Source organism: Mustela lutreola, chromosome 4, assembly GCF_030435805.1.
Source record: "Mustela lutreola isolate mMusLut2 chromosome 4, mMusLut2.pri, whole genome shotgun sequence".
Lineage (NCBI taxonomy): Eukaryota > Metazoa > Chordata > Mammalia > Carnivora > Mustelidae > Mustela > Mustela lutreola.
In genome coordinates, this window is record NC_081293.1 from 82,385,765 (window position 1) to 82,402,774 (window position 17,010).

At 38.7% G+C, this 17,010-nt stretch overlaps 1 protein-coding gene across 3 annotated transcripts in view; it reads left to right on the top strand.

Annotated features, from left to right (window-relative positions):
* CHRM3 (cholinergic receptor muscarinic 3) overlaps positions 1-17,010 on the top strand; it is a 502,304-nt gene that overhangs the window by 264,828 nt on the left and 220,466 nt on the right. For 2 of the 3 annotated variants that reach the window (XM_059170341.1, XM_059170340.1), the window contains exon 4: positions 3,612-3,714. The exons of the other annotated variant lie outside the window; for it this stretch is intronic. The gene's annotated coding sequence lies outside the window, so the exon portion shown is untranslated. The remainder of the gene's footprint in view (positions 1-3,611; positions 3,715-17,010) is intronic. 3 annotated transcript variants of the gene reach the window in all.

Sequence of the window (17,010 nt, forward strand, 5' to 3'; positions counted from 1 at the left end):
CTACATTCACATTTTATGATTTATAATTTTATTTAACATATTCTGTGTCACTTTTTTATTTATTTGTATTTCTTTCATTGCTACTTAGAGTTTTAAAGTTTATGTAGGGCTTTATATAAGCCATACTATTAGTGAGGCTTAATCAAGGAAATCACTTTAATATCAGAAAACACAGGTTCAAATTCCAACTTAGGCCCCTTCTTGTTGTCAATCAGCCTCTCAAAAAAAATCAGTTTCTTCATTTATGAAGAACTAATGACAGTGAGACCCACTTCATGAAGTTATTGAAATGATTTGATGAATTAAGAGATGTCTCATGTGTTAGCAGCAAAAGGGAATGATTACTACTTCTTCCCTTGCTCTCTACCTCCCTCATCTCCTCTACCAATTCTCCTGCCCCTGACATCTTCCTTTGAGAATTATCTATTCAGATTCTCTTGGTACAGAGTTTCACAGAAGCTGCTTTGTCATTCCAGAGTCTACATCCATGCGGGCTCATTGTCAGCGTTTTCTAGGGAACTGATCTGTGTCTTGCCAGGGAGTGCTGAGTTCTATTGCAAAGCGCTGAGCTCAGACCTGTTGGACCCCATGAGTTAACTAAGTGTTCACACAAACAAATGGGGAATACACTTGACACAGATGTCTTCCCATAGATCACCCATTCTAGGATTCTGTGGATAGTCCAGTTTCTCTATTAAATGTCTTATCTCCAGGTTTCCTCCATTAGGGGGTTTCTCAAAGAATCTGATTTTTTGCCACTTTCTTTTGGTTTTGGGAAATACTTTATCTTAATACTCTATCTGTTGCATCCCACCCAAGAATAAGCTTCCTTCTGTGGTAAAAAAGCACAGTAGGTCAAGCAGTCAAAAGGCAAGACAATTGCTAGAAACTGCATTCTGGATGATTCCATCATTTGGATATTGTCTGACATACCTCCACTGTCCATTTTCCAGGCATTACTGCTTAGTGGTGGCCTGGAATTGGTATCCACTTTGAGGGTTTTTGTAGCAGGAGCTGTCTTTCCAAGCAGATATTCTTCTTGAAAGCAAAGATAATTCCTAATACATTATCAGGTATGAGAAAGCCCATTAAGCATATAATTTCTCAATCGGAAAAGCATTGAAAGTGTAAGTCGCTATCGTCTTCCTTGAGGGTGGGGCAGTTTGGGGGGCTACCAGAAAATGTTCCAGTCTCTCACCTTCCTGATGAGAAGCTGAACTGAGGAAGTCATATTTTAAGCTGATTTCATTTCTGGATTTTATTAAAGAGAAAAGCAGGAGGAGGGAGAAGGAGGGGAATCATTGTCTGCAGTCTCTTCCAACCTCGGTAGCTGTACTTCTTTCTCATCCTCTGGCAAATGCTACGGGCTCCTTTTGATTTTTTTATTTCTTACACAAGCGTTTCCTTTGTGTGTCACGCACAAGGCATCTTCACTTTGGCATCACTAAACCCGCTTTCCCCCCATCTCCGCACCCCCTCGCCCCGTTTTTGTCACAAGTGAGCACTGGCCTCTTTTCCCATCTGAGTGTGGATGCAACCATTCCAAGTTCTTACCGACATCAAAGCCCTTCATCCTCACAGGGCATCAGCAAAGTTATCTGAGTCTTGACGATTTCCACTGCAAAATCTCACCAAGCCTGAGGGAGGCTCCTATAACAGATAAGTCCACAGAGGGAATTCAGGGATCCCAGCAGGGTTTAGGCAGAATGACCAGTGTTTCCACTGTGGCTGGGCAGCCCACAGAAGCCACCATTGCCTGCCATGGGCCGTACAGAGACACATAGCCTCGAACTTATCCCAACTCACAGGTGAAGAAGTGCGCACTTAGAAGCACAATCTGGTGTTTCCACCCACACTTGCACTCGTGAGGCTGGAAACAGAAAGGGTGATATTAGAGATGGTGTCCTTGTGCCCAGAGTCCCCTCTGCCACACACAGCGAGAAAGCTCCTGACAGGAAACAGGACGGTGACTGGAATGACCCTACGATGTTCATCGTACCACACGCACTTGCTGACGAATCCTGGCCTGGGGAGCCTCTCCTTGAAGCCAGTGGAGGACTGGCCCACACCTTCAGCCTCAGTCTATGTGACTGACTTTGTCCTTTGGGCAAACCCCTCAACCACGGTCTCCCCTCAACCATGGGTCCCACTGTCCTATCTTACAGCGGTTGTGAAGCCAGAAGGAGACAGGATTTTGGAACAGGGGTCACATTCTCTATACTTGGTGGGGCAGGTGTCTTTGTTAGTCCTGTCAGGCTGATGTGTAGTAATTGAAATCCATAAAAAGATGTTCTGCCATTTGTTTGTGTATGTTCTATTTTCCTCACACTATTGCACGCCCATTAAGGCGGCTTTCGGAACATGCCATTCTCCCTCACAGCTTCCTGCATTTGAACATGCCACTTGAATATCCTCCTCCTCCCTCCCGCCCCCAAGTCCCTTTGTCCGTCTGCCACTTTCCCACTCAGCTTTCAAGACTCGGCTTAAAGACCCTCTGTACCCTCTCTGTACCGTGGTTGGGCAAATAATCAGATCTCCATCTAATGTGGCCTCTTCCATTTGACTGGGCTCAGGCTTTTTGAAGGCTGTACCAAGTCTTACTCAGTTTCCAACCCAATATCTGATTCCTCTTATTCACTCGGTAAAGGCTGATCAAAATGATGCGTGAATGTCACGTACTTGTTGCCATGAAATAAATTGTATTAATTAGGTAAATGATTCTTTGCTCATTTGCTATAAAACTTAGGAAGGAATTTCAACACTTAGCTTTTTAATACAAATATATATATGCATTATGTATACATATTAAGGGGGAAGGCTAATAAGGTACTCCCAATTATTGCAAGTTTCAGACTGAGGGCATGAGACCCTAGGACCGAGGCCGCCAGATGTGATATTTGTGTGGACAGGTGGGTTCCACAAATTCATTGTTCCCCCAGTAGCTGACGTAACTCACTCATTCAGCAGGATGCCAACAGGTATTATAGAAGAAAAGGTTTTCTTGATGAATATCTGGAAAATGCTGGCATACATCTCTATTTATAGAATTTATCGTTTAATTAAAATGCCATCTCTGGAGGAATAGAAGAAGGGTGATCAAAGGTGCAAACCTCCTGAGAGTTCTCATCACCAGGAGAAAGAAACTATTTTTCTTTTCTTTTTTGCTTTGTTTTTAAGATATCTGTATGAGATGATGGTTGCTAACTAAACTCAGAGCAGTAATTATTTCACAACGTATGTTGAGATGTACGTTGTGTTATATCTCGATAAAACGGGGAAAAAATAAATAAAATGCTCTCTGGGGGCGCCTGGGTGGCTCAGTGGGTTAAAGCCTCTGCCTTCGGCTCAGGTCATGATCCCAGGGTCCTGGGATTAAGCCCCGCATGGGGCTCTTTGCTCAGCAGGGAGCCTGCTTCCTCCCCTCTCTCTCTGCCTACCTCTCTGCCTACTTGTAATCTCTGTCTGTCAAATAAAATAAATAAAATCTTTTTAAAAAATAAATAAATAAATAAATAAAATGCTCTCTCACAGTTTAGTGATCCAAGTAACCTCCTTCATGTTTTGTTTTGATTTAGATTAATTTTCCTCTTCTTTATTTGTTTGATCTTCAGCTTTCTTGGGGACATGGCCCCTGTTTTCTTCCTGCAAGAAAAATTCAGCACACAGCAGAGTCCTTAATCAATTGGGTTGCTTTAAGGATCCTACCTGGAATAGGTAATGTAAACTTTCCACAGATGCTTCCCCATGGTTTTGAATCCTATTTATGATGCAACAGGAACCGTTCCTGTCATTCTGGTTCTTCACTGAGATTGCAGTATGTCCTGAGGAGTAAAATTTTTGTGTCAGAGATGACCTTTGTCTTTTCCACTGTGAAGTATATGTTTATAGCATGACTTTCCATCTTCCCAAAGACCCCTTTATTTTCTTTCTTATGTGATACATAGTAAGCATACTCTCAGTCCAGGAAAGAGGGGAAATTCTATGCTCATAGGATTCTGCAAATAATAAGATTTATCTACAATCTCATGGAAATCAAGTATTTGAGATATGACAGATCCTCTGGTATGTTTATGATTATAATATCTATAGTTCAAGGTCCAACAGAAAGGTATAAACGTCTTTTCTTTTTTTTTTCCCTAAAAATTAGTCCAGGCTTAGACAAAACTGAATGCTAAATTATGAACTAAATAATTACATGTGTGAATTAATAAGCGATCCCTTCATCTCTGAGGTTTGTGACAATTACTCCCTTGGTGTATCACGATATAAATATGATTTAAGAAACAAAGTATAGAGTGTTTGACAATTTCACTATATAATGAATTCTCCTGAAGGAAATGTTTTAAAATGTAACTCTTGATGTGATCCGATTCAGACTATTTGGATAACTACTGCGTGTGCATGTGTGTGTGCACGTGTGTGTGTGTGTGGTGTTACCATCAAGGTTGGTGATACCATCAAGGATCCTTGGTTACAAGATTCATCGTGTTCTGGTATTCAACTTTTAAAATATTATTAGAAATATGGTAGGCTTTGTTGAGATACTGACATAAATTTTTTAAAACTCCTATCTACATAAATTATATTTTCAAAATTAAAACTCTATAACTCCCCCCCCCCAAAAAAAGTGCTGGAAATCACTTTTGGGAAGCAGCACAGACTTGAGAGTTAATCAGATATGAGGATCTAGCTTTACTACTTAACCCACTACCTTGCAAAAATTTTTTTATGTTGCTTTACAAAGAGTGTTATAACTCGACTTGGAAGGGAGGGAGGGAGGGTTACAATGTATCAAGTACACCAGGTCACCTTTATTCATAATGAAGGATCAGATAATTAATTACGTGTTTCCAAGAGTCTCCAAAGAATTTCACTCCTATTCTGTGAACGTCTGAAATCCATAATTAGAGTTTAACTCCCTGATTTAAACAGAATTTGCAACTGGTCACCTACATGTCAGATCCTTCTCAGTTTTTTTTGTTTTTTTTTGGGTTTTGTGACTTACACAAAATGGATATGTATATGTTTTTCAAAATTACCAAGTCAAAAAACCAGGAGAGTTCACATAAAAATCTGGGTCCCCAGTCTCCTCTTTCTCTGTCACTGGCACTGCCATTAAACCACTTACTCGTTTTAGAAATCTAGTTGCCATAGAAGAGAATATTCCCTCTACTTAACCTCTCCACATCTATCCCATCTAGTTGTTCAAGTTTAGCCCAGACTCAGTGGTTCTCAGCCCTCAGGGTGAGAAGATGCAGGTGCCCAGGTTGTACCCAGAAAATTAAGTCCAAATCTCAGAGTGGAGCTGGAGCTTTGGAATTTTTAAAAAGCTCTTCAAATGATTTACAGGTGCAGCTGGGGTTTCAAACCACTGCTCCAAAATCTCCATTCGTCTCTATGTTAGTTTTCACACACACCCTCTCCCCCCAGGTACATGTGGCATCCATCACTTCCTTGTCTCATTGATATGCAGCCATGGTCCCCAAATCACCTTCTCGCTCTGTTCTGGTCCCCCATTCAATCTGTTCTCCACCCAACAGCCAGCGTGATTGTTTATAAATAGGAAATTGTCTGGTCAGTTCTGCTTACACCTCTTCAGTTATAATAACAGAAATGAAGGAAACTGCTAATGATTATTTACGCTTCGGTGGGATAAAGACCAAGTTCAGGCTTTGTTGAAAGACCGAGGCACTGAAGCACTGAATTTTAGGAGCAAATGGAAGAAAGTGCCTAGAAGGTGTAGCTGAAGATACCGAGGCAATTTTCCTCCATCTGTGCATCAGTCCTTGGACTAATCTTCTGCTTGCCTGCCCCACCAGGCAGTGACTCGGAGGCTAAAATGTTATTGACGTCTCCCACCAATTGCAACTTAATGGTATCTTGTTACCATCAGGAGCAAAGAGATTTCGTAATTTGTCAGTGACACTATTATAAGATTAATTTTATGGCACAGCCACCGTAGTTTATTAAATGTCCCTCCCTCGTGGTAAATTTTAGGCAGAATAACAGGATTTGGGGCATGTGTTTGTTAGGTGGGGAGGTGATGGTTATAGCTGGGATCATTTCATCTGTGACTCAGATATACAGGCCTTTGTTTTCACTGATACAGAAGATAAATCCAATATTTATCTGAGCTGCACCAGAGATCTTGGTGCACTCATGGTGACTGTCCAGTGACTTTATAAACCACTGTTTCAGCCACTGAAATCTTTCCTTTAGATTCTAAACACCTATCCCTGTAGATGTTGCCCTTCCCATTGGAAGGGACAGAGATAAGTTGTCATCAAAATGCTTTCATCAAAAAGGACACCCTTTGAAGGATAGCGATGCTATTTTAATCAGAATTTTAAAAGAAATCAATAAATGTAAGGTGCTTTGCTGCAGAGTGGAAACTTGGATCTGTGTCAGCGCCCCTTGTACACGGCGTAATCAACTTTTATTTCATGCTTTTGTCTTCCACATAGAACCTTGGGCATTTCACTATTTACATTATTAAAAAGCTCAAGAAGCTGCATACATTAAGAACATAATAAAAATGTGCACTTGACATTCAGGTAATGGAGACCAGTGGTGAGGTTATCAATGTAGCTACACCTTCTTTACCCTAAATTATTTTCATCCGTGAAGCTAAAGTGCGTTTGGGGAACTAATTTAACAAATAGCATGCCTGCACAGTACTATCTTTCTCCTAAAGGTCTGTTTGGTGGTGGCGGGCAGAAGGAGGACAAAATACGCAGAGAGAGACAAACACACAGACACTGAGTGTCCTTAGAGACCCAGGACAGGACAGTGCTTAAGAGATGCCCCTGCATTTCCTTTTGTCCTCAAGGTGGATTGGTCTTGTGTAGAATTCTCTCTGGCGAATTGAGCTTTAATAAGGCCACAGATTCTTTTCATGCTGTTTTAGGAATTTATTTGAAAGGATTCAGGCAGCGATGCCCCTTATGTTTTAGAGTTTTACATTAGTGCAGGCAAAGCTTTTCAAATAATATAAAGCCATTTTTTTTCGAATTCCTTATATCCCCGAGTCTCTGGGTTCTGGACAGAGGAAGATTAAAATCTCTATAAAATCTACCATATTGCCACCACATGAAACAGCTATTGAGAGAGAAATTAATAGTACCTAAAATGAAACTTGGGTTAAGTGTACTTTCTTTGTATTTTCTATGACTTTTTTTCATTTGCCTTGATGTCTCTTTAATCAGAGTTTCCCTAAAACTGACCTACAGCTGGTCCAGATTAACTTTAAAAATTGAATATGAAAGATAAATACATCCTGTGTTTGTTATAGGTCAGACACACTATGGTGCTTGATAATACCAAGTTCCTTATCAATGTTTGTCTTATTTTGTTTTAATATGTAAAGTGGTTCCAACAATACACTTTTGTCACAGATATTTATAGTACATCTGACTTTTTCTTATTCATCTCATTCCCCTAGCACTTCATGATGAGTCTTGAGAGTGAGTATTTTAGATCAAAACATAGTCTTCCAGGACCCTCCATGTTTGGACTCCGCATTAGATGTTAGTAAATATTTATGGAATTTGTGGAATGAATAATTCCAATGCATTTTACTTTTAGACACAAGCAAGGAAGTGACTTGGCCAGTGAACTACACAAATGAAATAATGAGCAATGAAAATGGTAATTCATCAGATCAGAGACTGTATCTGATGTGCTCTGCCGAAGCAGAGAGATGGGCATCATTTTTAAAGGATTTGGACAAAGTCAAAGGGCCAGGAAAGCTCATATTTTGTTAGCAACTCATTCTGATGTTATTAAAGCCATGAATGGTTACTTCCTTCTTCTTTGCCAATATTTTCATCTTTAATTTTTTCCCTGCCATGTTGAGATGTTATAGTCTAAAAACTCCTATCGGAAGTGCCTTATCTTTTGAAACTTTGCTAAAGTCATGTGGACAGACCTGAACACGTAGAACATTACAGAGTGGCTATCAATACTAGTCTGGTAAAGAAAGAGTTGTACTCGTGAACAGCTGAAGAGCTTCTGATGCATCCAAGTAGATGGTCCAAATGGATATGATGTCTGCACAATTCTAGAAGCCCTTGATACATGAAGTTGTTTTTCTCACTAGTTCTGAAACTTCACTTTGAAACTAGATTGCATTTGTCATGGAACAACACACAGTGTTGTTATAAAGGGAACTCCGAGTTGACTCATTTGGAAGACCCTGCAAATCTTGATCTTGGTTGTAAGTTCCAGCCCCAGGTTGGATATAAAAATGACTTTAAAAATAAAATCTTAAAAAAGGGGGGGGATTAACTCAAAAACCAAAGGTTGAAGATAATAATAATTAAAAGATATTCTGGAAGATATATTTGTATTATAAAGAGAACAGATAAACAGATATAGATAGATATTAGTCCTAGTTTGTTTTAAAGTAGCGTAAACCTCTTTAATTCTCTCCACAGGAGTTTTTAATAACAATTGCATAAAAATGCGATCTGCTTGAATGTTACTAATTTGTTTTCTTGAAAAACACAGAATGAGATTTTTTTTTCAGTTAATTTTTTTGGGGGGGAGGATTCTAGTTGAAGCATCACACATTAACATGCAGGAGGAATGATGAGTAATAAAATACTAATAGGACCAATTGTTGCCTTAGCTTCCAGCATTTCCTCTGTGCGGAGAAGGATTTACAACCAGGCATGGGCTAAATAAACATTTGCATAAAAAGGTGATGAGAACATGATTAAAAATGTAAATTTCTCTGATTAGAATTTTTTTTGAATTGGAGTGAAAAGAATTGTAAAATAGCAGGACTTATAAATTAGATTTTTTATAATGCTGCGGGTTACAAAACATAAAATCAGTCCCCAAATGTAAGATTATTTTGTATTTGGAATGTCCTGTAAGTTGCACTACGTCTTCCTAGAACGTATGTTTCCTCTTTTGGAGGGATCTTAAAACTGGGACATTTACTGGCTACATGCTTTGTGTCAGACATCCATAGGCACTGAGGCTGTGATAGAGAATAAAACAAAAAGCTGTGCCTTTTTGGATGTCATGTCACAGTAGGAGAGAGAAAGTACAGAGATACACATCAAATGTTGAGGGTCAGGGAGATCAGTCTTAGTAAGGGTATTAAAGCAATGGAGAATCTTGGTGGGAAAGGCTTGTGGTGCAACATTCTTTTAAAGAGATTGTTCAAAAAGTCCTTTGTAGTAATGTGACATTGGAAGAGAGACCAGAAGAAGGGCAAGGGACCAGCATCTGCAAAGGCCCTGAGGTAGGAGTGTGCTGGAAGTGTTGAAGAGCATGACAGGGAAGAGTCAGGAGCCTGGGCTAGAGAGTAGGAAAACCATGAGAAAATGGAGTCAAATCAGAAGTTGGTGGACAAGGAGAAGATCATGCAAGGCTAAGTAGACTACTGTAGGACCTTGAATTCTAAGCAAAATGACCTGGAAAGCCTTTGAAAGACATAATCTAAAGATTTTATAGAAGGTTCATTCTGACTTTTCTGTGAAGAATAGACTGGAGAAGGGGTGACATCCATCGATAATTTACAGGGATGTGAGGTGTAGACCAGTATATGTCTCTTTCTTAGGGAAGGTCTCTGTGAGACCAGCCAAGAGTCTGGGGGGCTTATTATTACAAGAATAGGGAGAATGATTGTAAGTACACAAGGATCTGTTTCAGCATCATTCATAGAGTAGGATATGGGGTAGGAAGGCCAAGTTTGTGGAGCGGGGGGGTCTTGAGTTAGGGTTTGACTGTGAAAAATATGAGGTACTTAGATGAACTCCTAGTGGAGTATTTGGGAGGGGTTTCAGGGAGTTATCTGCTTGGAGAAGATTTGAGGTTCCTTTCTATTGTTATGTGTCGATTCAAGCCCTGAAAACAAAAGTATGTAACGTGACGGAGACAAGAACCCTAGGGATGTTGATGCTGCTAAGCATGGTTGTGGAACATATTCCAGGGGTCAGCTCACCCTCAGAGGGAGAGAAGGTGCTAGTGGGTGGAGTTCTCTCTTTCTTCGGTTCTCTTTTCCTTTTTGCCCTAACATCCAAAATGCCATGGATTCGCATTCCAACCGGTCTCTCCAACTTAATGTGAGCGCCAGTTTTTGGACATATAATACTTGAAATTCCTAAGTTGATCCCAGCGAGGCAAAATAATCACCAAAAGAAGGGGCTGTATTAACATAAATTGAGCATATTTCATGCAAAAGTACTTTCTCATCTTAAGAAAAAAAGGTTACTTAAAATAGGACTGTTTTTCTCAAAAAATCACCCCTTATATGGAAATTCACAATAAATTATTTTCTCTCTGCTTTGGGAAAGGATCACCATTTAAAAGAGTTGCATATGGTTGTTTGTGTTAGTATTCTTAAAAATTCATAATGTTTGTGTGACATATAGTGACTGGTAATTTTTAAATATATATTTATCTCTAATTCATCTGCTTATAACAAAATACCTAAATACACACACACACACACACACACACACACACTATATATGTAATCCATGAATTATCTCTAATTCATCTGCTTGTAACAAAATACCTAGGCATACACACACACAGAGTAATCCAAGAGAAAGGAATCCGAAGAGTTGATGAGAAGCTATAAAGTATCCAATGTTGAATTAATTACATTGTTTGGACAATAGCTAAGACTAGCAGAAAGCAGAAACCTTTGCTTAGAGAGTGGTCTCTACATGAGACCAAAGGAGCTCAAGAACCAGCATCACTCGGGAAAATTTGCCAGGCTAGGGTGGGAGTTGTTAGGTTTCATTTGAAACCTGTAGGAAGAGCTCATCAGGCTTATGAAGAGACACATTGGTAAATGTGATTTAAGACTTTCAAAGAGTAATTTTTCTTAAATGTGGTGGATATGCCTTGCGTTTGCTCAAAGAATTTTACCTTCCTCAACATGTTTTTAGAAAAGTTTCCTGACTCCTACCAAAAAAAAAAAAAAAAAAGGAAGAAAAAGAAAATATTTTAAAGGTCAGAGGCTACAATCTTTTCATTCTTTAGCCAAGAGACATAGATAATATAGTCCATGTATTAGGTTTAATTTAAATAAAATGTCAGCTGGAGGGAATAACTGCTAAGCAATTATCTGAAGATAGATTAGAGTGACATTATACTGTGTCCCTCATGTCCACCTGGGGATCTCAACATATAGTGATTCATCCATTTTAAGCTTTATATATTGTTCCTAGGGAGAAAATAGCCAATCATAATTTTAAATGGTCCCTAAATGTTTTATGTTGTATTTGCCTTTTCTGTTCAGTCGTGCTGACATCTCCTAATTTGGGTGTGCATAGGACTAGTGGATTGCATGGTTCTCTCCATATTTTGTTGTGAAATAGAATGTCTACTTTTAGACTCAGGGCTTACAGGTCCCCAAGGCACATCATCTGAGGATTTTCCCCCAAGACCAAGTGTCTAGAAAGATCAGTTGTGAAATAATAAAATCAAAGTGTACTTATTTTAATGTTTTGAGAGGGATCCTGAAGCAAGAGACCTTAGGGGATGAAAGTATCTCAAAGTGAATTAGCAAATTCAGATGTCATCAGTATCTTATGTCCGTTCCCCCTAGGCTTGTTTCCTGGAATCTGTTCCAGGTTCTTCCTCTTGAGTCTGAAAGGTGGTCTCTCTCTTAGGCATCTTGAGCAAAACAAATACATCTTTGAGATAAGTGTTCAGAGACTGGAATCAGTCTCTGAAGGAAAAAACAATGGGGCGTCTATCTTTTGAAGAAACCTGCTTTGTTCATGGTACCCTTTGTCGTCCATAACATTCTGCATATGCTCAGGCCACGTGACTCAATAGGGGGCAGTATGGAGCTTAAGAGAATTAAGGTTGCAGAATCAACACTCTGGAATTTAAACTCTAGTTAGAGATGCTTTTCAAAATACCTCAACGTAATTAATGATAATTCCAGACAATGAAAGGCCTGCAGTTGGTTATAATTTTGAAAGACAAAATAAGACAAAAAGAGACAGAATAAGAACTAGCAAGTTTAGGTGAACTAAGAACTCTCATGCCTCCCTGTTTGGCAGTGTCGCTGGTTCTTTTCAAAAATAGCGAGCTAATCCCGCTGTTATGCTCAATACTGATGAGACCCTAATGAGTACATTGGTTCCATTACTCAGGAGGAGCATGGAGAATTTGAAAAGGATTTAGAGGGTAATCACAAAGGTGAGTAATGGAACAAAAAGCAGGAACAGTTAAGAAAACCAAAGCGCTTCTCAAGAAGAACTTTGATTACGTTTTTAACTCAAGAACAGCTCCATAAGAGGAGATGGTGGTCCTGTCTGCCTTCCTTCTGCAGGACTAAGCAGATAGCAACTAGGCATAAAGGCTTTGATGCTGCAGGACAAAAAATTGTTGTTCAACCGTGAAACTGGGAAATAGCAGGTGTGGGAGCTAAGAGATTGTAAAGTTTAATTGTTCAAAGAATTGGGATATAGAGAAGATGTGTTTTCATGTATTTGTCTGGGTTTCTGTAAGTCCTGTCCTCAGATGGACTCCTTCATCTTTTCTAACCATTTCTGTGCATTTCTTCCTTGCTCTGGAGAAACACATCTCGGTGCATTTAGGAGTAGAAATCCAATCATCAGAGGACATGCAGCATTTGTACTGCTGCTGTGTGTTCATCGCATTTCTGTTTGCTCCATGTTTTCTTCACACGGGTTTCTAAAAAAGGTATTGAGGGAGGCGCCTGGATGGCTTTGTTGTTAAGCATCTGCCTTAGGCTCAGGTCATGATCCCAGGATTCTGGGATGCAGCCTTGCTAGGTGGGGAGCCTGCTTCTCCGTCTGCCTCTGCTGCTCCCCCTGCTTGTACACGCTCTCTCTCTGTCTCACTCTCACTCTCTGCCAAGTAAATAAAAAATCTTAAAGAAAAAGGAAACTATTGTGATTGGTACCTTCAGCTCTCTACACCATCATGGTCAAATAGTTCAAAACAGGCTGCTTCCTTTTTTTGTTCACAAGGTTACAATAATGTTCAAGAGCACCATGGATTGAATTGCATGCTCCCAAATTTAACCTCCAGTGCAATTTTATTTGAAGATAGGGCTTTTAGGAGGTAATGAAGGTCACATGAGTGCATAAGGACGGGTCCTAATCCCATAGGATTAGTGGCCTTGTTAAAAAAAAAAAATCATACAACATAGCTCTAGCCTCCTGATCCCCCCACCAAGAATCAAATCCTTCAGAACTTTCATCTTGGACTTCCCTAAGCTCCAGAACTGTGAGCTGTCTGTATTTCTGAGCCACCCAGTTGGTAGCATTTGGTTATGATAACGTGAGTAGACTAATAAGAAGAAAGTCTGCTGCTTGACTCTCATAATCTCATTTGTCTCAAGCTGGCTTTAATTGGCAGAAACCTTAGAAAATTATAGACGACTTTCCTCATAAGTTTTGGTGTAGAGGTGAAGGGCTGGGCTGGGGGCGTTGTGGTAGTGGGGATAAGAGCAGGGCGGTAGGATAAGAAAGGCTTATGCCCACCTTGGACCCTGAAAACAGACTTGGGTTATGCCATACGTGGGAAGCATCAGAACACTCTCTAAATCAGACCTGTTTAATGCTTTAGTAAATAGATCAGGAGATAAACCTACAGGGTTTCCTTTGATTTCATACATAGTGGGGATTATTTTTCCAATATTAATAAAAGATGGACTAGCCTCTGGCCAACCCATAAATGACAGGAAGCCACGTTACAGAAAGATGATTTTCAGTTACTTTTCACACAGCGTTAATTTACATATTAGATACTGCGTATTAGGATGCAGTGAGTTTTACACTATTTGTATGGTAAACAAGTTTTAGGTCTTTAGGTATCTGTGAAGTTTAAGGGAATTAAGAACAAAAGTAATGAACAAGAATTACCTATCAAAAGCAATTACGACTGAGGTTGTCAGTTGAATACTTTGATCTGATTTTTACTCCCAGTACAACAGGAACTCAGCCAAGAAAGGCACTGTTACGAATTACCTGAAGAAGATAACTCAAAGAGAGGGAACTTTGGCATATTTTCTTCTCGGACATCACCGCGTTTGAAAATGTTTTGTTCCTACATTTGTTTATTCATACAGATGACAGCAGTTGCTCAGTAAATATCTTGCATGAAGGAGTGAATGCTCGGAATAAAAGATCGCTGTGAGGGATAGATATTAATCTAAGAACTGACTCACAGATTTGCTATAGATGCTTGGAATTAAATGTCTTAATGATCCTCGCCGGATTCAGTATGATCTGGCAAATTTAGAAAATCACCAGGCCTAGAATACACTGAGACAGAGGAATTCCTAAGGGTTTTGCAATTATTAATTTCTCATTTCATCATAGTGCTCTTCTTTGGGGTGGATGTTATGGTCATCATTTCTATTTTGCAGATAGGGTAGTTATGGCTAAAAATATTGTTGTTCGCATGAGTCTCAGGGTAGGAGCTGAACCTCAGCGGTCCGGGTCCATAGTACTTCTAGTCTCTCGACTGCATTTTACAGAGAGAGCCCAAGCAAGGGGAGCAGCATGCAGAGGGAGAAACAGATTCTCTGCTGAGCAAGGAGCCCAATGCAGGACTCGATCCCCAGGATCATGACCCAAGCCGAAGGCAGACACTTAACTGACTAAGCCACCCAGGTGTCCCTCAGATTTCTTTTAGTCATAAAAAATTTGATCAACATGGAACAAAAAATTTACAGTTACAATGAAGATAACATTATCTTAAGATGTGAGGTCACATCATGCATGCAAGATCTGCTTCATTTTCCAGGAGGACAGGCATGTGGGAGCACCCCAGGTCAGGAAATGAGGCACAAATCCTTTGCCACAGGTTATAGGAAGGGAGCTCAACCAAATCGGGCATATGACCCTGTGTTTGTATGCACATGCCTTATGTAAATGAGCCATCCAAGTTCTGAATCTTTAAAAGGAGGTTTCAAGAAATAAGACAGGGGTGCTTATGTGGCTCAGTCCATTAAGTGTCTCAGGTCATGATCCGGGGGTCCTGGGATCGAGCCCCGCATCAGGCTCCCTGCTCAGTGGGGAGTCTACTCCACCCTCTCCCTCTGCCTCTCCCCCTGCTTGTACTCTTCATCTCTCTCTCTCAAATAAATAAAATCTTAAAAAGTAAAAGAAATAAGAAAAGGTCTTTGGTTTATTAGGTAAAGTGCTTATATAATGTAAATTTGATCTTGCTATATAAAATCTTTTTTCCTATTTGGTATTAGAGTAGTAGAGACTGCCCTCTCTCTGTTTGAAAAACATTTTATTTTATTTCCTTTTTACCTTGAGACTCTGGGGTTAAAAATCAAAAGGATGAAGGTATTCCATTCTCTTGTACATTAATGAGCATATAAAAATGATATTGAAAAAATTGAGTCATCATTTGTATTTTAACACAAGCTTAACATCCTAATTTTGATCGGTATCATCTGTCTATGAGAAAAGGTAATTTTATTGATAATATGTACAGCTAATTTTAATAAAAACTGCTTTCACTTTCATTTTTTTTTTTACTTTTTAGAGTTTTATATTTATTTTTCATTAACATCTATGTTGCAGAGCAAAAAAAATTCACTCACTTAAAATAACAAAAAAATCATAGAAATTACAACATGGGTAAAATTGGCATTGATTATGAAAAACTATTTCTACTTTACTTGGGGAAAATATTCATATTTTGTATATCTTACCATATATAACCTAACAAAATGAATTATTATTTTTTGATTGTTGTTAATTAGGAAAATTTAGTATACTGCTTTGATATGTTCACACATTGGTATTACTCACATATTTATTTTATCTTAATTTCATTAGAAATCTGGAAGATCTTGAGGGACCAGTAACTAACTCATCACCCTCGCTGTGATCAGCTCTAGTCATTACATGCAAAATTACATGTAAAACAATAATGGCTTTCATGCATGTGATAAACTTAGGTAATAGAAATTCAAACTTGGCCCATAATAATTTTTTAAACTATTATGATAGATATATGAAATGACTTTTTCCCTCAGAGTAGTAATATTTAGAGGAAATGAAAAGGAAAGAAAACTCATTTAGAAAATTATTTTTAAGAACCAGAGAAAAAATTTTTATTGCCCTTTAATTATTTCAGGTCTGCTATTCTATTATTGGCTCTTAAACTACACTTACACAGTTATTTAACTTCAATTGTTTTGGTAACATGCTAGAGAGTGTGCACAATTCAAATAACCTAATTGCCCCAAAATGATTTATCTTGATTTCTGTTTTCTTTTCTAATGAATGGATGACATCTGTTACTTACCGTGATATATATGTATGTATTACCTCTAAACTCAACATCTTCTCCATCCTTTCCATGTATGCATTGACATTATCTCTTGAGTTATTTACAATACAGTGAGTAAGTAGACTGTCGTTATCAAGTAAAGTACTAGAAAATACATATCTGGATTTGAAGCCAAAAGACATAATTTCTGGGTTTGACTTTGCTATTTGCTAAAATGTCTGGTCTTGAGTAAGACAATTAACCTCCCTAAGGTTCTGTCTCTTTTAAAATAAAGGTTCTGCTTTATTAAAATAGAGATAATGAGACCTCTCTTGTGGCTTGAATGAAAATCCTATGTCAAAATATAAGTGCTCTTATCTTGTAAACTGTAAAGTACAATAAAAATGCAAGCTCTTAGGAAAAGAAGAACAAACAAAACCCAAAAGCAGTAGAAGAAAGGAAATAATAAAGATTAGAGCAGAAATAAACAAAATAGAGACTAAAAAAAATAGAACAGATCAATGAAACCAGCAACTCGTTCTTTGAAAAGATCAATAAAATTGATAAACCTTTAGCTAGACTCGTCAAAAAAAGGTGGGGGACAGGGAGAGGGCTCAAATTAAAAAAAAAAAAATCCGAAATGAAACCCACAGAAATACAAAGGATTATAAGATATAAAATGTATAACCTCCCCAAACCAGGAATCCAAATCAGAAAGAAATAGAAAATTTGAACAGAGTATGAGCAATAAAACTGAATCAGTTATCAAAA